Genomic DNA, 26,741 nt, shown 5'->3' with positions numbered 1-26,741 from the left:
GGGCCTTTTGTCCATAAGTTAGGGGGTACCTGCGCAAGGTCATTATCTTTGATAGGACTGGAGACATTTATTGGTATCACAGGCCTTGTCTCCAGTGTGGTGCGTAAAGGTACACTGTTTTGAAAAACAATCTCTGTCCTTCTAAAGTCATCAGCAAACAACTGGTCATCTGATATGTCACCCACCTGCATGTTGGGATCATAAAAGATTACACATGCCCACATCGCACCAGTGTGGTCACTTGCCATCAGTGTCCTATAGGTGGGGGACACTTCTAGAGCCTCTATTTCCAGAATGAGGTTTTTGTCTAATGTTTCAAAATGGGGGCCCTGTTGTCTAAAGAGAACGTTTTTGGGTAATTCAATTAGTTTCCCTGTCAGTTCTGGTGTTTCTGCTATGTTGGTGTACACTGCTCTAGTAAAGGCTAAAATGTCTACAGGTCTGGCTCTAACTTGGTTACCATCTGGGGGGTGTGCAACCATTGTCATGATGCGTGTACTAGATACTCCAGGTGTTGAACAGATCATAGTCCCATCCTCTTCAAAGTGAATAGTCATGTTTAATTTTGCCATGATATCATGTCCTAGCAGATTAGCGTGTGCATTTGGGGAGTATAAGAAACATCCATCAACATACCTCCACCCTATTTCCATCTCCGCAGGTTTAGTGAATGGAACCCTCATTACAGCCCCGGAGAACCCCTGTGTGTCCATTGATAAATTTGACAATGGCAGTCCCTTCTCACGGATACAGGACCTAGTGGCCCCAGTGTCAATGAGAAAGGTGTACTCCTTGTCATTTATGGCTACCATCACAGTGGGTTTCTCATCTGGCCTGTGGGTTACCGATAAGACTGGACACATGAGACTTCTCCTTGGGCACCTTCATTGGGCATATCCTCCCATGTAGTTTTGCTGGAATGGGTTCCCTCCCCTGACAGTTACCCCTCCTTGTAAGTTCTGGTGCTGCAAGGTAGGCTGCACTGTCTGCTGTGGCCCATACTGTATTTGGGGCACTGATTGCTGTAACTGGTGAGGCTGTATCTATGGTTGAGGCTGCAGTTGTATTTTGGGGCTGTGGGAGATATATCACTTGGGGACTGGTGGCAGGTTGTGCTACAATGCCACCAGGCGGTACCATTTGTTGGCCATAATTTGCCCTCGTCTGGTTGCTTAGTTCATCTTCCTTTTTAAACCTACAGTCTCTAATGAAATGTCCTGTCATTTTGCAATAGTGGCATGTCTGTCCACTCTGGAATGTGTTTACTCTATTTCCCCCAACCCTTCCTCGCCCTCCTCTTCCATTATTCCTGTTATTGCTTCTCTGGGCATACTGGTAGGGTTGCATTGGGGTGCCTGAAGGAGGCATTCCCAGGGACACTGCAGCTAACTGGGTGGTGGCAGTGGCAATTCCTTCCTCTGTTTTCTTGGCTAGTTTCTGCTGGACCAATTTAGCTGCTGCTTTCTCTATTTCATCTTTCTCGCTCTTTTCCTTTTCTTTTCTTTTCTTTTCTTACAAAAATGTATTATGTGTGCTTGTATCTCTGTCCATGGTTTGGCCTCCAAGGCCACTATATTATCTAATTTATCCTGCACTTCAACTGGCAGACCCTTTTTCACTATTTTGAAAAATAGTATTGCATTCTGTCCAGTTACATCCCAACTCTCCCCCACGTCCTGTGTCCATTTTTCCTTCATTCTGCTAAGGAATTGGGCTGGGTCCTCATTTGGCTGCATTTTTTGTGCCATAAGGGACCCAATGTCTGGCCTGTCTGGATACATTGTCCTCAGTTGTTTTCAAACAATTCCCCTTACTGTATTAAAGGGTTCCCCATCACATTTTGGGTTAGCCAATGTTACATCCTTTACTCCGGCCTTTGTGAACAGTGTGTCTGTCTCATCTCCTATAAGGGAACTTAGTCCCCTATTGCAAGAGTAATCCCTGCAGTATGTTTCTCCAGAGCTGCTATCCATTTCCCAGCACCCTCAGCAAGTTGTGGCAACTGTTTTTTAAGATTTTCTTTGTCCATCTGGGGCCATGGTATATATTGAGGTGCCCCTGGGCCCTTGAATATCAAGGGCAGTTGTGACAGGACTGTAGTCCTATTGCCAGTAGGGTGACAAGAGCCATACTTACAAGCATATCTCTGCCACACCCTTAAACTTTTCTGCGTATAGGGATAATCCCAGTAAGGATCTCCTGCACCCTGAAAAATGCACATTTCTGCATTAGCCATGTCTCGGGGCTCAAAGGAACCCTCTCGCGGCCATGGTGTCATCTGTGATGCCAATCCTTCTGTCCAACCTGCTAGGTTGTCAGTAAAAGGGACAACATTATACTAACTATTTTCCTACTGAGCTACTATTTCATTGGGTGTCAAATTATTGCCAGGACATACAGGGAATGCACGTGCAATGTCTTTCCTCAGTGTCATTTTTCCTGCCATATCAATTGTTCCCTTTCTCTCATATGGGCGTGCATGCGCCCCATCAAATACTAATCTCTGTCATTCTCTTGGCTTCTTTTGTAAAGTCTGTCCTGTCTTACTGTTTCTGCTCCCTCATAGGTATATTGTGACTGTTCCTTGTTATGGTCCTCAAGAAGGGACATTCTTTTAACATGTTCAGTGATGTCATCTAATGCCCCCTCTGATCCTTTGTAGGATTTTTCTAAACCCATATCGTCTTCACCTAAGCTGCTATGTGTGGAGACTGTGTCATCTAGTCCTTCTTGTTCAATTATTTGTGGCCTAGTGAGGGCCCTTATCTGCCTCAGGGGCCCTTCCCCCTTTTCCCAAGTCGCTCTTTGGTCTACCCGTCCATCTTCCTGCTCTGTGACCAACTTGCCTACACTATTCACTTCTGCTCCTGAGTGCATGAACCTCAAGCACTCTGTGGGAGGACTTTCTTGTGTGAAAGCTAACCTTCTTGTCTCATTTTTATTATTGGTACTTGTTTTTTTCAAAACACCTTCCTTTTTTCTAGCCCCCTCCATTCTCTGTACCCCTCTTGATCCCTCATTAGGTATACCTTCATTCTTCCTAGTGGGGGACATCTCGTCCTCTAAATGAAGTGTAAATGTGACATCTACTGTCCCTATGTATTTAGTACTGTCCCCACCTGACATTTCCTGTGGTCTACTGGCCATTTGAGTACATGGAGATGGGTGAACATATTCTCTATGTTTAGAAAAAGATTCTAATGGTGGGCTATACTCTGGGTCTGTATATCCCACAGCAGGGGGATGTGAAGAGGTGGGTAATGAGTGTGGGGCACCAGGTTGCAATATATACATGCCCTGTACCTTTGCACTGCCTAACCTTAATTGCACATCTTGATAGGGGGGTAGAGGAGCCGAAGGGAGGGTTTGAGGCTTTGTATTTGACTCATTCATATTTGTTTCACAAAAGACCCTCCATTGGTCTAGTGTGATCATCCTTTTCTCTAGTTTATTTCCCTTGTATTTACTCTGTAGGAAGGTGGCCATGTGTTCTATTATTGTATTATCAAATGTGCCCTCTTTGGGCCATGCATGGGCAAGTTTTAATGTTGCTTTGTGCCATTCCTTACAGTATTTTCCTATCCTGTCCCTGTCTCCTGAGAACACTTTAACCATGTGTTCTAAAGGAGACCCCATGTCTGTTTAGTGAAGTTAATTTTTTGTACTATATCTTTTACACTCTAAATAGACTTCTCTTTACTTCCTAGGGTATTTCCAGACTTCACATAAACTATTATTAGGCTGTGAAGGTGAACATCAGATATATATATATATATATATATATATATATATATATCCCTAATCTCTGAAAGACTTTGTTCATTTACATATGTATTAGGTAGGTGCATTTATGTGTGGCCTAAGTGGTTTGTTTGCCTGACACAACAAACAATAATGTTATTGTGATATATATACATGTTTATAAATTACTCATATCCTAAATTCCATACTGGGAGGTCCCTAATAAATGCATACAGTAGGCGGTCTAATACTAAAAATGAGTCTGTTATTATTGCAGGGAATTCACGTGACTGTTGCCCATGGTTCCACTGAAAAATTGCAGTAACTTCAATATATTCACTTTCCGGCCACAAGGTGGCACCAGTGTCACACATGAAAAAAAATTAAAAACTTTACTCTTGGAAAGACAACTGTAACAGGTTTTGTAGATTTCAAAATAAACTCTTTTATTCTAATTATGCGAAGATCCTGTTCACATCTATCTGAAAGGTAGTTAAATTGTTAAATATATTTGTATGTATAGTAGCTGATAATTCTCCTTCTATTTGTATTCCTTCAATATATGTGTGTATGTCCCAGTCTATACTATTTGATAATTCATCTAGCCTCCAATCTTGAGGCTCTATAGTTTCATAATGGGGACAACAGTTAGTAGTGTCAATATTTGTTATGGGTTCATGAGGCTACTACACTACTTTTAACTTGGAGGATAATGTCCTTGTATTAGTTCTTTGAATATTTTTTTATAATTGTCTAACAGGCATTTCTCTTATGTCAATGTAGGTTGTTTTTAGGCCTAGGGGTGATATACTATAAATACCTAGGCATTCATAACTTCTGACTTAAAAAAATGATTCTATGTTATTGATATTGCTGATCTACTAAGGTCAGTTCTGTTGCAGAGGGCGACAGCCTGACCGTTATAAAAATGAATAATTAATTCAGGGATGTGGAATCAATTAGTTGACTTTTTTTGGGACATTACTTTTGAGTATACTGTTATAACTTAACCTTCATAAGAATAGGAGGTCTGATACTTATTCCTAAATTATACACTAAATAACATCAACTTATATATTGACATTATTATGTGGCCACATTTCTATCTATACATGCATATACATAGACAGTACTTCTCAATTTCATATTAGGGCAAACAAAATACTACTGGTCACTTCGCTCTGGATTCTTAGAGGGGACAACTTTTCACTATTTGCAACTATAAATTGTGACTTCCAGACTTAAGGTCTGGGTTAGGTTGACATGAGTGTTCTTTAGAACATACACTGATTGCTTAGCCCCAAGTCCACCACTACTCCTGACCACTTTTGACTTACTTAGTCAAGCTCCCAGTATCTTCCGGACTTACCACCGGGATCCCTTAATATTATCTCAATTCATACACAATCTTGCAAGCAAACACAAAAATTACATACATTACAGTGTCAAAATTGTAAATGGTTTTATAAAATAAAAGGAACAGACCTCGTACTTTGTCCACTTCACTACCTTCCACTGAGACCCATCTGTCCCCACGAAATCAGAGATTTTTACATAAATGTTGGCATCTACCTTACCTCTTTAAAAAGTGCGCAAATCACCTCGTGGAGACAGGCAGGGCCCCCAGTCCAGCAGTTGGTGAGATCAAAGTAGAGCTCCTGGCTGGCTCGCCAATATGTTAGAGGGAAATCTGTTAATAAAATAAGACAGATCAATTTGACACAATAATATAGGTTTAATCGATTTTCATCTGGGAACAACAGGCAGTCTCAACATAGAGGCCATGACTGAAGTTCAAAGTTCTGGTTCAAACACCAGTAGCATTTATACTGTAAAAACCACAAAAAACTGTGGTCAAGAGTTCACCATTGACGTAAGCAACTACAAGCAGTACAGATAAGATAATGAGGTGCCTCTGGAAAGAAGCACGTGCACTTGTTGGCCTCATGGGTGGGTAAGTTACACTGACGTCATTCACCATATCTATCTTTCTGCACAACAAGAGATTATATGTTGCGTGCTGCTCCTGGTAGCCCTGCCTTGTAAATACTTATCTGACCCTTACACAGTTCCCCTTACCACGATATGAATGACTTGTGGTTTTTAGGACCCCGGTGCTAAGGAAGGATACACCCTTTTGTTCCACCCTGTGCGTGCTAAGTGAACATTTTGAAAGCAACAATTGGTGCAGATTTAAAGAAAAACTCTCATTCTAATGTGGCTTGGGCCTCTTGTATGTTTCAGCACAGCTAACTTAACAATGCGGGATTTATATAAGTTTCCTAAGTAATAAGTGTTGTGTTTGTTTGTCCTAAATATGACCTGCCTTTTCTATTGAACCCACAGTCTGTCTTTTTTTAACATGTCGTGTATTAAGCCTTTCACTACTTACATTGGTTTACAACTATCTCTACCCTAAAATGTTTATATTGGGATTTGGGAACTTATGTTTGTTTGTATGTGATGTATTGCTATTCTTCCTACATCACCTCATGCAGAAGCTGATTATTAGAGTATGCTGGAGGAAAGCGACCGTGTTAAACTAACCTTGACCACTTGTGTTAATAAAATCTGCTTTGCTCGAGTTTTCTGCAATGTACTGATGGACAGGGGATGATGGAACTAAAATTGTTACAATTTGGTGTAAGAAATGCTAGCGCGCCTGGTCCTTAGTAAGTAAACTTAAGAGGGGATGCGTATAGGTTGATGAACCTTTTTTATCGCATGGATTATCCCAGCTAAGTGTTAGACCAATGGACCATCAATAACCACTACAGTCAATAACAAACATCAAGAAAAACCCTATCTAATAAGAAAACACTATAACTCTCAAGAAGGTTAATCGTTTTTATTCCCTATTAGTTACAATTCTAGTCAAAAAATGTTATACGACTTTATTGTTAATCAAACTTTATTAATTATCACACAGCAATTGTTTACCAAGAAAATCTCAAGCAAATCAAGCAACAACATAAGTCAGCAAATTCTTAAAAAATTATGGAATAATTCAGCAATGCAATTTAGTCAGTCAGTTGTCACCGTTATAGTCACCCTTGTCATAGCCCACCTAACCCAAATTAATATCAGTATGTGGGTCTTCATGCGAAAACAATTTAAACAAAAATCATTAATTTGGAAAAATCTATCTAAGAGAGTAAAACAATTTTAAACAGCGCAGTTGGTACCTAGAAGAAAAAGCACACATTAGTAATTCACATTGTTATAGCTACCTATACAAGATAGATCAGCAACGAGTCAGTCTTCATCTCCAGGTCATCAGTCATCAGCAAGTATCAGGCTCACAGAAAGCAAGCCCAATTATCAGCACTTCGAATAGCGTCTCCTGACGTCATCAACTTTTGCCTCTCTGCTCTTCCTTCCTTGTCATTACTTTTTATTAGGGTCTCTCAGTCTGTCCCACTAATTGGTCAACCTTATCAAACTTATGACTCTAACCTATAGTTTTTGTTTACCACATAGTCACGTTGGTTCAAGCTTCATGTTCCATTAGTTTGATTGGTTCTTCTGTCGATGAGAACATCATCCGGCTCTTCAGGTAATGAAATTGTTGCTCACAGTCTTTCAGTCAGTGCTTCTATTGTTCAAGTCCTGGGAAAGTATGTTTAGCCTACAGTACACATAATTGTATCAATTTGGTCTCATCATCTCCTGTCCACTGGTATATTTGCAGAATTTTCTAGCAGAGCTCTGTCTGAACTCTGTACAGTTCAAGGTTCTTTTCTCCAGTTCCAGTCCTCGGCAGCTCTTCGCATCTCCACGTTTAAGCAAGCAAGGCCCAGCGAAGACCAGGCCTCCAGTTCGGCTAATTTAAGACTATGAATTATCATAGAACATAGGTTATACATTCAAATATGACATATTAGTATACATTTTTATATATTTTTCATTATTTAGCATTTTGTTAATACACATGGTGTCCACTCCCCGTGGGCACATTTTACTCACACATGTTATTTTCAAATATTAGTTTCTTTTATCAATATTTCCATTAGTATTCATACTCAAATCATTAGAAATTTCTCAAATTAGCATACCTGCTCCAACAGACAGACTCAATGTACTTTCCCAGGACTCAAACAATAGTGACACTGACTGGAGAAGAAGATGCAACATTTTCAATACCTGATGAGCCGGATGATGAGGACATCGGACAGTGAACCAATCAATAACTGAGAACATTGACATATTTGAATTCATAGATATGTAAAAATAATATTATTGGTTAGGGTAATAACTGTTGATTGACTGACCAATTAGGAATTGGGGGGATGGACTGGAAAACCTTAATAAAAAGTCATGACAAGGGGCTAAAACTTCGGATGCGAGATGTGATGATCAGATGTGAGGGGTGAAATGCTGATGCCAGAAGACACGATTTGTGATTCTGTTATTGGGCTCATGCCTGAAGCGTTGTTGATTAATTGATGACCTGAAGACAAAGACTGACTTTGTTGCTGATCCATTCCGTGGATAGGTAGCTATGACAATGTGACTGATTAACTTTGTGCCTTTTCTTCTAGGTACCAACCGCGCTGTTTAATAGTTTTTCTCTTAGCTAGATGTTTTCCTAATTCAAGTTTCTAAATTGTTTTCACATAAAGTCCCACATGCTAAATGCTAATCTGGGTTAGGTAGGATTCTTTGGGTGACGTTGACAGTGACAAATGATTGACAAACTGATTGCTGAACTCTGCTATTGATGTTGACATATTCATCTTTGTTGGCTTATACTGAAGCATTAGAGTATATGTTTTCTCAAGTTCTGATTAGATTGTGTTATTGGTGGTCGCTAATAAACTAATTCTGAGCTGATTGAATAAAGTTTGAGTTAACCTTATGCATTAGAATTGGAACTAATAGGGAAATAAAAATTGTTAAAACTTATATTGAGTTGTGGTTATTCATGAAACGTTGATATAATTGTCTAATAATTAATAATTCCCCTAGTGGTTATTGATGGGTCATAATGAATATTGATAACATTGGTCAATACATGGCTAGGATCCAAAAGGTTCATCGGCCTCTACGCGTCCCCTTGTAAGTTTACTTACTAAGGACCAGGCGCGCTAGCAGTTGCATTCGTGATTGGCCAAACCCTATAATACGCAAGCCAGAATCAAATTGTCTTCCTCAGTACGGTCCATCAACTGGAGCGGGAGCGGGATAGTCTGTAAAGGATATGGGAGCCCCCGCTGGTCCCTTTCTCTTTTAGTTACATTCGTAAATAGGCAGACCATGTCTGAATAAAGAGCAACAGACAAGATTAAAGATTTACTTATACAGTTAGCGCTGAAATTAATAGTGAATATTCATGTATTCTGAGTGTTGAATTTGCATAGAAAATGTATCAACTAAGAGAAAAATAATGCACGCATTTGAAGGTGCGACTACCTGAGTGGCCGTCAAGGTTCACGCAGTCTACTTATTAATAGCTTATTAATATAAAATGTTGAGCCTACCATTGATTAATGTACTAATATGTCATATTAAGGGTTATGCATTATGTATTAGCTTCATTAATCGTAGGCCTTAACTTAGCGAGGTCTTGGCCTAGTCACACGGCCTCATGTCAAGCTGCATTTCTTAGGCGTTTTATAAAATGGATTCTTAGAGAATTAAATTGGGATTTTCCTCTGTGCTGGCCAAGTGCTCATAGGTAAAAGTCTTTCTCATGGGAACAGCTTGCTAGAAGATGATGTACTAGCTAGGAAACTTTGTTTAATGTAATGTGTGTAAGACTGACCCTCCCAGGAGAAGGCAATGGATACACTGACTGGAGTATAAGCTGCAACAATATTTACACCTGACATGCCAAGCGATGGGAACAGGAGACGAGGAACCAATCAATAACATGTGAACCATATGCTACTAGAAGTGTAGATTCAGGGTTTTAGTTTCATTGGACTAAATGCAAACATGCGATTCTTTAACCAATAGGGACATGGGAAGTAGTTTTAGGAAATCTAACTTAGCCGGACTGCACTGGGAGGAAGACACCATTTGACCCTTTTTCCATTTGCCATACCGCTTTTATTTTCTTGACCATCCTGAGAAGAGATGTGCTTAATCTTTATTGCTTAAAGAGACTTTGCTTTTCTGAACTATGATGCTGAACCTGGTGCCTTGCTGATCGAACAGATGTCCTATTGACGAAGACTGTCACAGCTTGCTGAACGATATTGAGGACAGGTATTAAAACTATGCCACTGTTATTATGGCTATTTGGCTATTTGCTTTTGTTTCTAGGTACCAACCGCTGTTTTGGTAGAGCCATATTTAGATGTTTTTCCAAAATTGTGTTGATTAAGTTATTTTGCATGAAGTCCAAACATGCTAGTCTAATCTGATGTTAGTAAAGGTTCTCACTGATTATGCTCGCTACATGCAATAACAGTTTGTCTTTTCTTTGCTAAATCTAAATGTATGTTATTACATTTGTAGTTATTCCTGCTATTAATTTGTACTGTAACCTTAGAATGTATAGTGGCTCAAGCCTTAATTAGATTGCGATTATTTCGCTGATTTGGTCAGCCAGTGTTGTTTCTGTATGTTTATCATTTGATTTTGAGACTAAGTGACGTGACATTAGCATTGTTAATAAAGGGAAATAAACATTCTAACTTTTATATAAAGGTGGGGTTATTCATGGCCGCAAATTCATGGTGTGTGGGAATTACTGACTCCTATTGATTATTTATGTCATTGATTGTTATTGCTATTGATTTGTATTGGTACAGGGTTCATGGTGGGAAAATTCGAAGTGCAGTCAAAAGGTCCATTGGCCTATTCACATCTCCCTTGTGAGTTTACCTAATAAGGTCTGACACGCTAACAGAGATGGTAGCAGAGGATGGTTTGTCTCCTTAAGAGCCCATCATAAAGGCCCAGTACATGGTTTGTCTCCTTAAGAGCCCATCATAAAGGCCCAGTACATGGGTTGCCTCCATAAGAGCCCATCATAAAGGTCCAGTACATGATTTGGCTCTTTAGGAGTCCATCATATAGTCCAGAGATAGGTGGTAGAGTATTTGGTCCCAGAGACTGTAACCGAGAAATAACAGAAGTCCCCAGAGATGGTAGTAGGATAAGGGTAAGTCTCCTACAGAGAGCACAGTAATTCGCAGAAATTGGTGACATTTTGGATTTTTCAGATTCAATGATACAAAGTGGAAAGAAAATGTGCCCCTAAGTACTTAAAATTACTTTTCCAGAATCTTGGAGCTTGCTAATGGTTGTTTGAGGATGTTTTTGGCATTCTAGTGACAATGTGAATGAAGTAGACTTGGCGCCTGCACAGCTTATACAAATCGCAGGTGAACTGTGGTGTTTGTGAGGGTTGCATACTCCAAATTAAGTTGTAGAAGGAGTGTGCATACTCCGAAGTGTGAGAGTAGGTAAGTCGTCGAACTTCACATGTGTGTTGTGCTTTGTGCTAAAAAATTGTCAACGTGGTTGTTGGTATACAGACCATGCGTAGTCTAAGACTCCGGAATATATTGAAAAGTGTATGAGTCACATGACTTTTGTTCTAATTTGTGTGGTTAATAGGTCGATCAGGCATGGTCGACAAGTCAGAGTGTGAGCCAAAGTGAGTGAAATGATTTTTCGAGTGAGATCTGGTGAGTCCTATGTGCACCAGGACAGACCCACTGATCAGTTGAGAGTGAAATTTGGGGGTCAAAGTTTTGCTTGTGAATCAGGGAAACCAAGAAAGAAGGTGTAGCTGCTAGAGCGAAACGCCGTCAGTGAAAATTCCGCAAGGTGTCTGAAGCGATTGTGTTACTTTATCTGTAGTTAACTGACAAATTGGGTTTGGATTTTTTTTAGTGCTCGCAATAATTTTGCATTAGTTTTGTGTGAATCTGAGTTTGGAAGGACAAGACACAAGGCTTTGTCAGCCACAGGACGTGTGAGTGCGACGTCATTGAAGCTGCGCTGGGATAGGTTGGTTAGTGAGAAGGGTTGCGCATGAATCAGTAGACAGTTGTGAGGCACAATTGGTTGAGAAGGTGGTGATGAGAATTCTGTGATTAAAAGTCACTTCCTGATTTGATTTAGAATGAAAATAAAGGTTGCAAAAATGAAATTCTTCAAAGCTTTAAAGAGTGCTTTAAGGGGAGATACGTACATTACAACAAGCATAGGGAATATTGCACAACCAGAAGGAACACCAGCTTACAAAGTAATCGAAGAAAAGTGCGCTGCACCAAGTTTACAATGGGAGGGAATCTCTTGTGACAAGGAAGATTACTGTTCCTTGGTATTGAGTACCTTGGGTGATCTACCCTGTGCTGGAGAAGTAGAGAGTCTAAGACAGCAGACACCCTTGCGCTTAGGTCGGATGCCGTAATATCCACCTGGGTGAATGTCGAGTTGGGGTGGTCTAGGTTGTGTTCTAGGTTAAGAGAAATAATGGTGTGTGATTTGTTGTGGTATTCATTTGTAGCTTTTGCCTTTGAAGAATTGTCCTAGATAATATTTTAGAGTGGAAAGCAATTTTTGTCCGAGGACGTGATGGGATGTGCTGGTCCGGAGTTGGCAGTTGGGGGTTGGTTCAAGGTTTTCATTGGTGAGGAGGTGTGGTGTATGTTATAGGGGCTGTCTGATGTTGGGTGGGAGCAGTCAATGAAGTGTGAAGGTATAAGCAAGGTATGAGCGAGTGAATTTTGTTGGGTGGGCTTTCAGTGTGTGGAAGAGATGTGCTTGTGGGGATGAACAATGTGGTGAATAGTGTGATGTGGTGCATGAGTGAATCATAGAGCAGGGAGTTGTGTGTAGAGTGTAGTCAGTGAGTCTGTCATGGTGCAGGGGTGCAAGTACTTGTGCAACAATATCACATGCCCTATATTGTACCTCAGAACAGTGCCATGAAACATTTAAAAGATCATGCGGTCAATTCTTTTTACAAGCTTTTTAAAAAGAAAATGATTTCAAATTATAGACAAACACATAACGAGTTGGGGAATCCAAATATTCTCACAACATTTCTTTCCAGTGACTCTCGATCCCTATATTATTTGTGTTTGCCTAAATAATTGATTACTTAAGTGTGCTGAGGCAACTCCTTTTGTGATCTAGGATTTTGCATCACCATAAACAATGAAGTAAACTCAGATTTGTTTAGTGCACCATTCCCGCACAGATCTGAACTCATATTTGTAGTTTTTTTCAATCAAATTATGCTATAACTAGGCCCAGCACCTTTCTTGATGCACCAGAAGTGCCAATGAAAAATTGGTCTAAGTGAATAAAATTGCTTTGAAAAGCATCTAGAAGCCATAGATGGCACAAGGTTCAGACCAGGAAGGAAACAAGAATGTTTGTACAGTTGGTTGGGTCTGGAGAAAAGCTTACAAATTATGTAATTACATACCACAAATTGAAAAAGAGTAAGGCCATGTTGAATAGGATGTCTTCACTGAAGCAAAAAGAAAAATGCTGTCTCATTTCGATACAACTATGAGTAAAAGGTACAATTGTTTGTACTGCTAATATGCTCCCAGTGAATATTGAAGCATATGTAGCAACCTTGCAGATGCTGGCCAGCACTTGCTTATTTAAGGACATGGATGAGATGATCTGAGATCAAGATATGATAAGCATCACTTGTGCAAAGGCGCAAGAAAATCTCTTATGTTATAAGAACACTACCATGGACAACATTGCGTCAACCAGCAAAAGTGTGCATAAGTCAATGAAGGGTGTAAAGCTCCTAAGCAAGCCTGATGTTCAACATATAGAGATCAGCATGATCCAAAAGGATGGCCATTAGAGCAAAACATGCTAGCAAAGATAAAGAAAGAGTACAATCCAAGACTGATTGTTATAGATATGGATTTAAATATCACCTGGATACAAGCAAGGCATGTCCAGCTTTTAGTAATATGAGCAAGGGCTATAGGAGGAGAGGTGATTTGTTTAAAGGTGGGCAAGACAGGTTGGGAGAAAAGGAAGTTCAGGAGCTAAAGAAGAGGACACGCAAAATAAAGATGAATTTCTAGAAAAAGTAGTATTGTTGGTAGCCATCCCAGGGAAGGATAAGGCCGAAAACCAACCCAAGGGCAACATAAAAGTAAATGGTCATGATGTGGACATCCTTGTGACACAGGATCAAAGATTAACACAGTTTCAAACGTAACATATGAAAACCTCAAGAATAATGAAGCCTTGATGTTGAGCCAAATAATTCCTGGAGCATGCAGTGGACTCAAAATCAAACAGGAGGTGGCATTTCAAGCCAAACATACATTCAAAAGAGAAAGGTGCGTGATTCCTGCAAGCCATCTTATGTCTTCAGTATATAGGAATTTGATATCTCAACCTGACTGGACGAATACAATTGTGTGTTTAGCAATGAGCTGAAATAGCTCAAAATAATTATGCACCGAATCATCTTAAAGGACAATGTTCAGGCAATCGGTCACGCAAGAAGAAGGAACGTGCCTCTTTCAACTTGAACTGAGAGGAAAGCAGTATTGAAGGAATGGTGTAAAATGGAGTAATTGAACCAATCAATACAGCTGAGCATTTATCCTCTGTTATTATTGTCAAGCAAAAGAGTGGTAGAGCCAGTATGTGTCTTGAACTGCACAAACCCAACCACAATATAGTAGCTGATTGTTAACTGTTGTCCTTAATGAAATGGTGATGACATTGGGGAAGGCTAAGGTATTCACTACTTTGGACTTCAGTTTAGCATATAATTAAATCTTCTCACATGATACAATGTTCATCATAACTGAAGGGACATACTTGTTTTGTAGGATAACGTTTGCTCGCAGTTCTGCTTCAGCAGTACTTGACCATGTAGAATGCACAGTGTAAGGGCATTCAAGGAGATTTGTTGGTTTACAGTGAGACATTGGAGGAGCATGTTTCATTTTTAAGGCCGGTGTTATGTAGAATCCAAGATTGTGTTTTACTTTACAGAAGGAAAAATGCACCTTTTTAAACATCAAATGGTGAATATTAGGGGCATGACGCTTGGGATATCCCTAGTTTAAAATATCACCAGATCATCCTTCCCCAACAGCAAGGAGGAACTAGCATTTACCTTGAGTGTATATCAATTTCATTCCGAGCTTTACAAAATTAGTTGAAAGGGTGGAAGCGATGCACAAGTTATATATTTAGAAATTAATTGCATGGAAAGTGTGCTAAACTTAAAGAATCAGTAATAGAAATCATTGCATTATTGGAGGCGTGAAAATTGGTGGACTGGTTCGAGCGGAAGGCATTACGGAAAGTGAAAGCTAATGGCTCTGGAAGCATTGTAAAAGCGGCATTAGGGAAAGGTGTTATGGAAGTTAGTGTGCTAACCGAGAAAAGGGGTATGCTGAAATATCAGTGTTGTATTCTGTATTCCTCTAAAGGTCACGAAATAGGGTCTCATTGAAACATATACATTGTTTTAATGGTGTTTATTATGTGTCACTGTGTATTATGGCCAGATGCATCATTTCTAGAGCATTAGTTAAACATTTAGGTTTCTGAAAGCTTTAACGCATTAATGTGGAGCTTCATTCCTCCAGGAGCACCAAAACATTGTACCTAGCTTGTTCTTATTTATAATTCACTTCCAGAATAAGGTTCCTTTCGGATAATTATGGTCTGTATGTACAGTGGCCCACAACCTACCTTGTTTTACCCAAAGTACATGGTATCATTTGCTATTAAAATCATCATTAATTTGGAATACTACCCAAAAGTTACAGTAAAGCAATCCTTGAATCTGACTAGTAAATACCAGTGTTACAGTCCTAAAAATATTATCAAACAGATCAAGTTTCAACACATGTCCACAACCCATTTGGCAATTCCTCAAACTCTCCTGTAAAATTGATTTAAATCCTATGAAGTTACCATATATGTCATTGGCCTAATGTTTAAAATGCACAATTTTTATTTAATGAAAAGAGATATTTATTGGTAGTCAGCCTACAACCCGCCACCCCTTTCTCCGTATAATGGTATTTACATCCAACCACGTTTTAGGCAATCTTCCCGTGTGATGTATTAATACCATTATTTGGCACCAAGAAAAGGTGCCCCACCAATCAATGTTTTTAAATCATGTTCAAACGTCCTAATTTGCTTGAGAAGTCACAACTGGCCACTAAGGTGGTCATTATGAACACACTATAACAACCGCCGTTTTCAAAACACTGACCGTCAGCGACCCCGGAACCCCGCCAGCCAAATAAAGAACCTTCCTGTGGGCCGGCGGGTGGAAACAGAAAGGCCATTGCTGGGACATTGACAGCGGCTCCAGATGGAGCCACCGTCAATGCCCCTGCGCGATGGGGCACTGCACCGAAGCCCCTGCACTGCCCATGCAAAGTGCATGGGCAGTGCAGGGGCACCCCCTCCACCAGCCTTTCCCTGGCGGGGAACTCATCAGGGAAAAGCTGCTGGATATGGAAACATTATCCAAAGGGTAGCGCAGCTACCCTGTCAGATAGTGTTTACACTCATCGCCAGGCTGCCTGACGGCAGAAGCCTGGTGGTGAGTGAGGGTTGCCGATGGCGGCCCTCACCCGGTTCATTATGCGGCAGGTTGTCCCACCATGCCGGCTGGTGATTTCAGCCACCAATGCCGGCATGGCGGGACAACCCGCCATGTTCATAATGAGGGCCTAAATTTCACTATGATTCTTTAGCAAACACATGTCTCGCAACTAAAGATACCTTTAAATCCTACCATGCACTAATGAATATCCCTGGCCTAATAGGCTAAAACAGAAATTTTTTGAGAACACATAACACGTTATCCATTGGAATGTAGCAAACTCACACGTACAGGAGGAGGGGTTTTGACCAAAGTTACTGGTGCTTAAAATACACCATTTGCCACTATGTTCCCGAAATTAATTGGGGGGGAAATTACCACAAGCCCCACTTAGTTCTCTTTAAATGTTTACAGCAAAGGGCTTAAAAAAGTGTGCCCCCTTCCATAAATTCCTAAGAATTCCACTCGAGTAACCCCAGATCCCCTGGTCTTCAAATGCTAAATTGTATTGATTATTATCACTAGCCAATGTGCTTTAAAATGCTCTATGTGTGATTATGTTTCAACAGAATTCTTGGTGGGCGTCTCCATCGTCTTCTGCAAAGTGTTATTTGAATCCTAATAGATTTATATAGCAGTCACTGGTCTAACATGCTTCAAAATGAACAAATTGCCTCTAAAATTCTCCAAATTTTGTGTAATGAGCAATCTACCAAATAGTTATAAATCAGTCTGTAAGACCTACAAATGTAGCATTGCCCCTAAACTCTGTGAAATATTGGTTATAATCCTCAACTCTTTCTGTATCAGGCTTCGACCAATATTTCTTCCCTCTGTGCTGTAAAATGCACCATTTACTATAACGATTCACAAAGCTTTCTTGGGGAAAAACTTATTTTCCTCCCCCAAAAGAGTTTATTTTAAAAATCCTGCCGAAATTTGACTAATGGACCAGGTGTGAACCACCACTAAAAATGCACCATTTACAACTACATACACATAAACATCATCTGGTAAATAATACTGATGGATACTTCTAACTGGAGATTCTTCACCTCATGAATATTCCCCTGGTCTCAGACTGGATTCAGAAACTTTAAAAGCAGTACTCCTGCATCCCGGTAGGTGGTTTCTTGCAGCTCACTGCCAAAATCACTGCTTTTTAGAAGTGACAAGTGTAGCTGCATATTACTGACCCCTGAGCACTAATGTCACTTACTTTCTTTCTGAGCTTCCAGACCCAGATCCTGAGCTTCTGTTTGGTCTTTGACCTATTCTTTTTCGAACTTATCCAGTGTGCAAGGGAGAATGTCATCCCCCAAAACCACAGGGTTTGTACCATGTAGGGACATCCACAAACAAATGTCTGTGACGGACCCTCATGAAGTCTGTTTGTGGTGCCTCAGATCGGAGCACGACTCCAGAGCTTGCGATGACAGCACCCTTAAGAATCCGATGGACATATTGAACTGCGAGGCCACAGTTGCCATCACCAACTGAAGACTCCATGCCACAATCAGTTGAAGTCGAAAGGAAGTCCAATTTCTGCTCTCAACGTGGTTCCTGTAGTACCGCATCATTGCGGTCAAAGTGTTTGGGTAACTCCAAGAAAAAGTACAAGCAGTCAAAACCAGAAGCATCCCTTCCCACCACTCTTGGACTCCAGAGAGGGCCTTAAATTACCTCCTGGGGCTTGCTCTCAATCTCCATCGGATCTGATATCGAGTTTGGTCCCGGATCACCCTCAATTCCCATGTCTGTAGCAGCAAGTAAAGGCCTGCAGAGAAGCCATACTGCTGATATTTTTGCACTTGTCCAAGGATCTTTCCATTTTTTCAGTGGGTCTGCCTTGGCTCCATCTATGTCACTTGTACCTGCATCAGGTTCAGCACGGGCTCCGGTGCCAACTTCGGGTCCGGCAACATTCCCACACTCGTTCTTTTTGCATCGATGCCGATGTTGACACTATTGACACTGGAGAAGGGTGTACAGTCCATAGTGCTAGCCAGTTCTGAGCAGAATCCACCTCAACTGAGATTGCTCCGATCTCCTTCCGGCATGGAGCCATTGGCTAACACTGCAGATTCGGATTCTTTGTGGTTACCAAATGATAAGGCCCAGACTTTGCATAATTTTTTTGACGTGGACTCAGACAATTATAACCTAGGCGAAGCAGGCAACTATGTTCCCCAGTATGAAATCTGGTATAAAGAAGTTCAGGATAACAGTGGGTTGAATAATTCTCTCAATACTGGCCTTGTGTTCTCCCCCTTGCCCTAGTATGGAGGAAAGAGCTTTTTTTGCTGTCATTATGTGAAAGGTGGCAGAAGGTCTAGATTTGCAACTACCTGCTTTGAATGTAAAGACTAGTGTATTACCGATAGTACTGCAATCTGGTCAATCTCCCACTGAGTCTCTATTCTAATTTAATGAGGACCTTACAGATAATCTTTTGGGCATTGGTCACATCCTTGTTCAGTACCTCCTGTTAACAGGGTGATTGTTTTTCGCCATCACCCAGTTCCAGCAACCCAACCTTTCTAACTCAGCCCCTAATACCAGAGAGCCTGGTGGAACAGGCATCCACCAGCAAAATGAATCCCAATGCTTTCCCTACCTCTCCGCTTAATCGTGCAACCATATGAACAGAAACATTTGGGGGACACATTCTTTCATCCACCAGCCTGGCCCTCAGATTTGTGCATGCCTGCCGTCTTCTGGGCCACTACTCTTAAGCCTTCTGAGATATGGGGGGACACGTTTTTCCTGTTGTTCTGGATGACTTTTGGGTTTCCCTTGCCGAGGCAGTTCAGGATGGTCGTGCTGCAGAAAAAATTGTCATTTCCTGTGAATTGGATATGAGTGACTGCTTAAGACAACCAGTGTGTACAAGTGTGGCTTTTCGGTACCACGCCTCGGTGAGGTCTACGGGCTCCTCCAGGGATTTCCAGGCATCCTTACTGGACATGCCAATTGACTGATTTTGCCTTTTCAATAAAAAAGCAGAGTCAGCCTTGGAATGGTTCAAGGAATGCTATGGGCCTTTCTGCTCCCACAAGATAGTTTCAACAGCAATTTCACCCTTTCTGTGTCTACAGCAGACACTTTCCATTTTGCCAGCACCAGAGTCCTTCAACAGCCAAGGAGGACTTTCAACGTTTTCGTGATTGGGCCATGGTTCTCAGTGACAACATTCTGGACAACAAGCACAAGATGCAGCTCAGTTATATGCCCTCCATCCTGTTGGAGGTAGGATCAGGTATTTCCTCCAAAAGTGCAGACTTTCGGTAAAGGTTGTGGAGGACATGTCCCATTTTAGATCTTTAGCCTCTCAGCACCTTCCTGCGGAAGGACAAATTCAAGATGTTCATGTTTGTCTAAGTCGTGTTTGCCCTGGACTCGAGAGAATTGGATGGCAGTGTTGGACATGCAGGGCACTTATTGTTATATTTCTGTCCTGTAGACCCACAGATACTACCTATGGTTCACAGTGGTCCAGGAGCATTTTTAGTTTGCAGTGTTCCCTTTTGCCCTCCCTAGTAACCTTCAAGTGATCATAAAGGTGATGGTGGTGATCACAGGATGTAGATAAAGAAAATACACTGTTCCAGTTAAAGAAGAAGAGGATTCTCAAGGTGGATCATAATCTTTAGGAGCAGAAACCTCACACACCCGTAAGGGTGTCATGCTTCATCATCGGCATTGCTCCTCATCAGACTGGCGCTGCAATATCTGACGGGCACCACCCCAAGTGGGGGGGCTCTTTGCCAGAGATCTTAATTGATGATGATGCCACGACCCTACATAAGAGTGTGGAGAAAGGAGATCAGACGAAAAGGGTTAAGATTGACTCTCTAGACCCGAAGAGAATAATCCATTTATTAGTCAGCACAGGAATCAGAGGCCAAGATTAAAAAAAGGTATAATCGAGAGAGTGAAACAGAGGCAATGCTCAATCACTCTATCATAGAAAAGAGAAAGAACCGAGGGTGGAGAGATTCTGAGCCAACCCTCGTCAGGGTCAACATGTTTCACGTCGCTAGTGGCCCATAAGGGTCCGGTGACGCTTCTTCAGGACCAGTTAACTATATGTATCTCCTATTCAAAAAATCACGTGGATAAATACACACTAAAATAGTCAGTACAAGCGTATCCAATCACTTACACTAGTTTTGAGAGGAACATTTAGTCCTATCTGTCGCCCATCCCCAATTTAGGAACGAGCTACATGGGATAACATGGACCAATCGTCAGGAGTGAGACTAATTGTCAATCGGTGCTCCTAACTGCGAGTGACCTTCCCGCGTCTGCGTTTCCCGAAAGAATGTGTAATGATCACAGTACACCTTCAGAGGTCGGAGATACAAGTCTTCCTCTGCTTCGATGGCTGAAAGCAGGCTCCCTTCAGGCAGTCGCCAACCACCTCTAGACACATTGAACATCCTAACATCATTGGGATTTACCATCATTGTGGCAAAGTCACACCTGACTTATCAGACGCTCTGGTTCATCTGAGCTATTCTGGATACAGGTACAATTTTGTGCCTTTCCCTCGGAGAGTCCAGAACGTTTAGGCTATGATTCCAATCCTGGACCTGAGTGTGGATGGCACTGAGCCTCTTGGAGTTGTTTTCCTCCTGTATCCATCTGGCCAAACACACCAGACGACACATGTTGCCACTGCACTGGGACCTCAAATGCCAGTGGGGGCAACATCAGAGGAATCTGTCTGATTGTATCCAGATTTCAGAGGAGACTGCAAAAGATCTGCAGTGGTGGCTACTAGACCCCAATTGATCAGTGGTAGGCCACTCTCCTTATCCCGCCTAGAGCTGATGGTGGTCACCGATGCATCACTGCTGGGTTGGGGAGGCCATCTGGGAGAGGTGGTGATCAGAGACCTTTGGTCTTTGATAGAGACACAACTTCACATCAACTCGTTGGAGTTCAGAGTGATTCGCTTAGCGTTAAAGGCCTTTCTTGCCACCATCAAAGGAAGGCTGCTGCAGGTGGTCACAAACAACACCACCCCTATATGGTACTGCAAAAAGCAGGGTGGGGTGTAGTCTTGGGCCCTCTGTCAAAAGCCCTGCGTTTCTGGAAGTGTCTGGACTGCCAAAGTATTTCTTTGGTGGTCATCCTCTGGTGGCATCTTTAAGAGGCAGGGCGGACAAACTCCACTGCAGGCGCTTAGCAGATCGTACATGACAGTTGCACCCAGAGGTAGCACAGTGTGTCTTCCAGTAACGGGGAGAACCTTGGCTCAATCTTTTTGCCTCCATTGAGAACGCACACAGTCCACACTTTTGCTCATTTGAGTTACCAAAGCAGCTCTCTCCTGGAGAAGCCTTCCATCTGCAGTGGAGTTGGGACTCCTGTATTCCTTCCTGCCACTGCCTCTCCTGCCTCAGATTCTGAAGAAGCTCATGAATGCCCAGGCCCAAGTCATCCTAGTGGTACCAGATTGGACAAGCAGAGTGTGGTACCCTGAACTGCTGGGCATGAACATTTGTCCTCTGATAAGCTGTCGCTTCTGGAGGATCTTCGGTCAGTGCAGGTGGGCAGAGTCCTGCACCCACACCTGCAAAATCCACTTCTCCATGCTTGGAAGCTGAACGGTAACAGTTGACCTCCTTTGAACTGCACCTGAGGTCATTGATGTCACCTTGGCAGCAAGGCGTCCAGTGAAAAAATCAATGTACTCCAGTCGTTGAGAACATTTGTGAATTGGTGCAACACCAGTAACATTGACCCATTACAAGAAATGTTATATGAAGTTTTGTTGTTTGTTCTTTCCCTAGCTCAGCAAGGACGTACCTTGACACTGTTTTTTTCTGTATATCTTTATTAGATTTTCTTTGCAGTTATCTATTGTACATGAACATTTTCTACATTTTCTAATACATACGTTCTCATACAGCAAGTGCACAGATGTTACATGTCCTCACCTTAGGCCGGAGCCATGTTAGTGCTGAACGGCATGTAAACATCAACATAACAGTATCCTAAGTAACAACCCAAAGTGAGTCCCACTTACACCCCATATATAGTCCTCCATGTCTTGCCCGTGTAGCCCACTTCAATATTACATTGGGTAGTTGTTTCCCGAGAAGGCATTCATATTAGGGCCTGTCTCTTCCGTTAGTGTCTTGTCATCATCCCCCATTGGGTAATTATGTTCCCTTGTCATGCAGCTGGTGTGGCTCAGGTCTGTGTCTGTGCTTGTCCTATTGAAGCAGTGTAGTCTGTGGGAATCTATGTGTGTCGGTCAAAGTCAACCTGCTGTGTTAATGGTGGCAAGTCTTCGGATTTTGCCTATACTGCCAAAAGAGAGAATCCCAGCTGGTGGTGGCAGCTCCCATCCTAGTATAGAGATATGTGCATGTTAAAACGCTTATCACCTCCGTGGTCATTTTGATTAGCTCCCACAGTCAGTGCGCCATTGGTGGGGGTGCTTTCGAGTGCATCGCTAACATGCTTTTCCCCAGCAGCAGTGCTAGGTCCATGAATTTAGAAGTGTTTTTGGCATTTTTTTTGTCTTATGAACCATCCCAGTAGGCACATTGCTGCTGTGTTAGGGAGCCACCTACCCGTCAGTTCAGTCATTAGTGTGAGAATATTTGACCAGGAAGAGGCAATATTTGGGCAGTCCCATACTATTTGAAAAAACGTATGCATCTAGGGCACTCTGAGGGAGATCCTGGGTATATATTGACTATTCATCCTGGAGAGAAATAAGTACAATGCAAATAATTATTTTGGGTGAGCTTAAAGCGGGGGTTCCTGTTCATGGTTTTAGTATACTCTAAAACTTTCCCCCACTCTGCCTGATATATCATACCCTAGTTTGTGTTCCCATTTAAATTTTAATGGATCCATAGAAACATAACAAGCATTTGCAATACAATGGCTCTTGCATTTGCTTGAGTTAGAGCTATTAGCGTTGTAAATTCCTAACTGGACTTTTCTTGCCACATAAATTGAAAATGAAAAGTAAAGCAGTTGGCATAAGCAATGCAATTCATAGCGCCACAGCCACCATGAACGTGAGCGCGAAGGAGATACACAAAAGGAAAAAGAAATTCGCTCGTAGTCAAACATATCAGCAAATGTGCAATTGTCCATGCAACAGGGTCGGTCCCCAAGGCGGTAAAAAAACCGTGGAACAAACATAAAGCATTCACCAATGTCATCAAGTGATTTTTGAAAGGCAAGCCCACGAATGAGTGAAAGTGATAGGTGTGAGGTGGGCGTGGTTAAAAGCCCACATAAATACCAACACATCGGAAGAGCAGAGCTTGCACGCTGCTATGCTCGACCTAAAAACTATCCCTTTAAAACAATACTTCTGAAAGCACCGATAGAATCAGATGCACTAAGGTGAAATTGTGCTGCATGTTCATTAAATACACTTTTTGAATGCTCAAGAGAAGTTATCATATTTTTACACGTTTGTTACAAGATGTATTAACAAATGAGGGTGTTCCTAAAGTTAAGCGGTTCAGGGCATTGTGTTTATTTACTTTCTTAACTTCAATTAACATGTTGCTGCTTGCCCGTTTATTTAACATATTTTTAATATTAGGAATGGTTCCAGTAATTGGCAGTGTAGAACACCGCTGACCAGGGGTCCACATCTAAAGGTCAGAAGGGCCGCATGTGGCCCCCGGGCCATACTTTGGGTATCACTGCTTCACAGCATTAAAAACACAGTAGTGAGGTAGGAGGAGGATTCCCCGAGCTCATCATCTGAAGATTGACTCTCATTTTTAATATGGCATAATCATTTCCCCCCAATGTTATTAAGCTTGGAGAATGTAAGCTTCTCCAAAACTGGGGCGACGTCTACATTTCAAAATTTCTATGACCTTCTCCAGCCCAAAACAGAGCTGTAGCAATGCTCTGTAGCACACAGAGTGGAGCCCGTAGGGTTGCAGCTTTGGGCCCCTTTGAGTAGTTGAAGTCCCCATTATGCAGCTTGGGGCCCAGGTGATTAGATGAAGTCCTTGAAGACCGCAGGGGTGCAACTTCGAGCCCCATAAGCAGTTGAAGCCCACAGTAGTGAAACTTGGGGCCCCTGTGAGCAGTTGATGCCCCCTGGCTTGCAGCTTGGGGCCCCGTGAGTAGTTGAAGCTCCCTATGCATGTACCGTGGGGCCGCTGTGAGCAGTTGAAGCCCCTGGCGTGCAGCTTGGGGCCCCTGTAAGCTGTTGAAGGCCACAGTGGTGAATAATGGTGCCCCTGTGAGCAAAGGAGTCCCTAGGGGTTCAGCCTGGGTTCATGTAAAGGGGCCCTGATAAGCCCCTGCCCTGTATCTATCTTTGAGGGGGGCATACTGAATTCTTGAGTTCTGAAGTCACATGGCAAGTTGCAGGAACCCTCGGGAACACTTTGCAGGATAGCCTTGTCATATTGTTTTCCGCCCCGAAGACGTAAGAAGGATACTGTGTGAGACAGCAACATTTCAGAAGCATGACTTCGGACAATCAGAGGGCAAATAAGGTTGCTGCCTTAATCAATGTCGTTTGATACCTTGGTTCTCTGTGAAAAAGAGAAAAAAGGTTTAAAAAAAACTAGGTTTGCACAAATGCTATTTGATCATGTCCAGTTGTGCACTGTGTTCAGATTTGCAGATGGAAATGCACTTGGATAGTCACAATTGCGAATTCACAGAATGTCTGGATCCCGGCATCCGTCACAGGATTCCAAGCACAACCTGGCAAACCTCTGTGGATTCACGCAATGTGTTAAATTTCACATATGCAAGTTCATACATTTCTGAATGCAGACATCCACTTTCTAGGAATCCAGCTCCATGCGTTCATGCCTGGGCTTTTCTGCTACAATTCATTACCATTATATGCGATAGTGCAATTGGTTCGTCAAAACAAGACTACAACTCCCAGGATGCGTTAGGTCTGTGAATGTATGAGCATGACTGAGGTGGTCTGTGGTGGCATGAGCATAGAGTAAACACTATTTTCAAATTGTCACTGAAATGAATTGAACAGGCCATGTGTTTTTTTAAGACGAGGCACAGCAGAAACGTAAATAATCGAAAGCGTCTCGACCTCCAAGAAGCACTTGTCCCTCCCGAAGGGGCCAGGCTGGAAGTCTGCCACGCCTTCAGCGCAGACGGTGCCTTGCTAGAGTCAGAAGGGATTACAGACTTCCCCTTCTAAAGAAAGTGTAAAACCCTAGACAGGGCCACCCTGCCCCCACTCAACAATTTTTTTTAATATCTCTATAATATATCAATTAAAGCACACCCTCTTCTGGACATGTTTGAACAGCTGCAGCGAAGTGTGTGCTTTTTAGGGTTGAGCCTGTGTCGCATGCGCATGCGCATGCGTTTCGGTCGTGAGACGCTTTAGGAGTTAGAAAAGGGCTTGGAGCCCCGTCCATGTCATGTCAGTGTCTTTCATTGGTTCGTGGGCTTGCCTGTTAAAATCTGCTTGCTTTCATTAGTGGAAGGCACGCATACGTCATGCCTTTTCCGGTGGTTGGCCCTCCTCGAGCGCAGCAACCAAGTACTGGAAACATGCGAGGCTTGCTGTTTCCCGTCAGGTTTGTGGACTACTTTTTATCTTTGTTCGCAGCGTGATCTTGCTTGGCAGAAGTCGAGCGCTTTGCATAACATCAACCCTGTCACATAGTTAATTGCACTTTTGCCGGTTACGTAGATAATTGCACTTTTGCCGACTACGAGTGAACTGTAGCGCTGTTTTTTCCTTTAATGTGGCAAGAAAAATCCGGTTGGGAGTTTACAACTGCTGGTAGCTGTAACTCGGAGAAATGCGAGACTCTATTGCATTGCAAATGCTTGTTATTTTTTTTTGTTACTTGGCAGGCCCTCTCGCCCCGCACATATTAAAGCCGAAAAAACTTCCCATGCAGCACTGCGAAGCAAGAGAGCTGAGCTCTCAGGGCTTGCCGAGGTTCACCAATGCCATCTGCTGCCCAGTGATCCTGTGGGCTCCTCCTTAGTGCTGTGTGCCCCTCGTCCTGTCTGCCAGTGATTTATTTGGGCCGGTGGTTGCAGGCAGTGGGCACCGGGATTTAATTTTCATCCTCACACTGATCCTGAGCAGAAGATGGAAAGACAGAAAATGGAGAAACTAGGGGGGAATAGAAAGATAGACAAGCATTTTCAATGCAATGGGTCTTGCATTAGCTCGAGTTAGAGCTATTAGCGTTGTAAAGAAAACAAAACGCAGCACAATCTCACTATGTAAAAGGCAGCGCGATCGCACTGCATGGAAAATAAACAGATAAAGTAGTCCGGACACCATGCTGAAAACATCGAGCCTCATATGTTTTCAGTAGTTTACCGCTGCTGTCTAGGTGGGCTAAACACCAGAAAAGGCATGACGTATGCATGCCTTTCACAAATGAAAGCAAGCGGATTTTAAAAGGCAAGCCCAGGAACCAATGTAAGTGGCCGACGTGACATGGGTATGGTTGGAAGCCCA

This window comes from Pleurodeles waltl, chromosome 1_2, assembly GCF_031143425.1.
Source record: "Pleurodeles waltl isolate 20211129_DDA chromosome 1_2, aPleWal1.hap1.20221129, whole genome shotgun sequence".
Lineage (NCBI taxonomy): Eukaryota > Metazoa > Chordata > Amphibia > Caudata > Salamandridae > Pleurodeles > Pleurodeles waltl.
Note: the sequence above shows the minus strand (reverse complement) of the source record.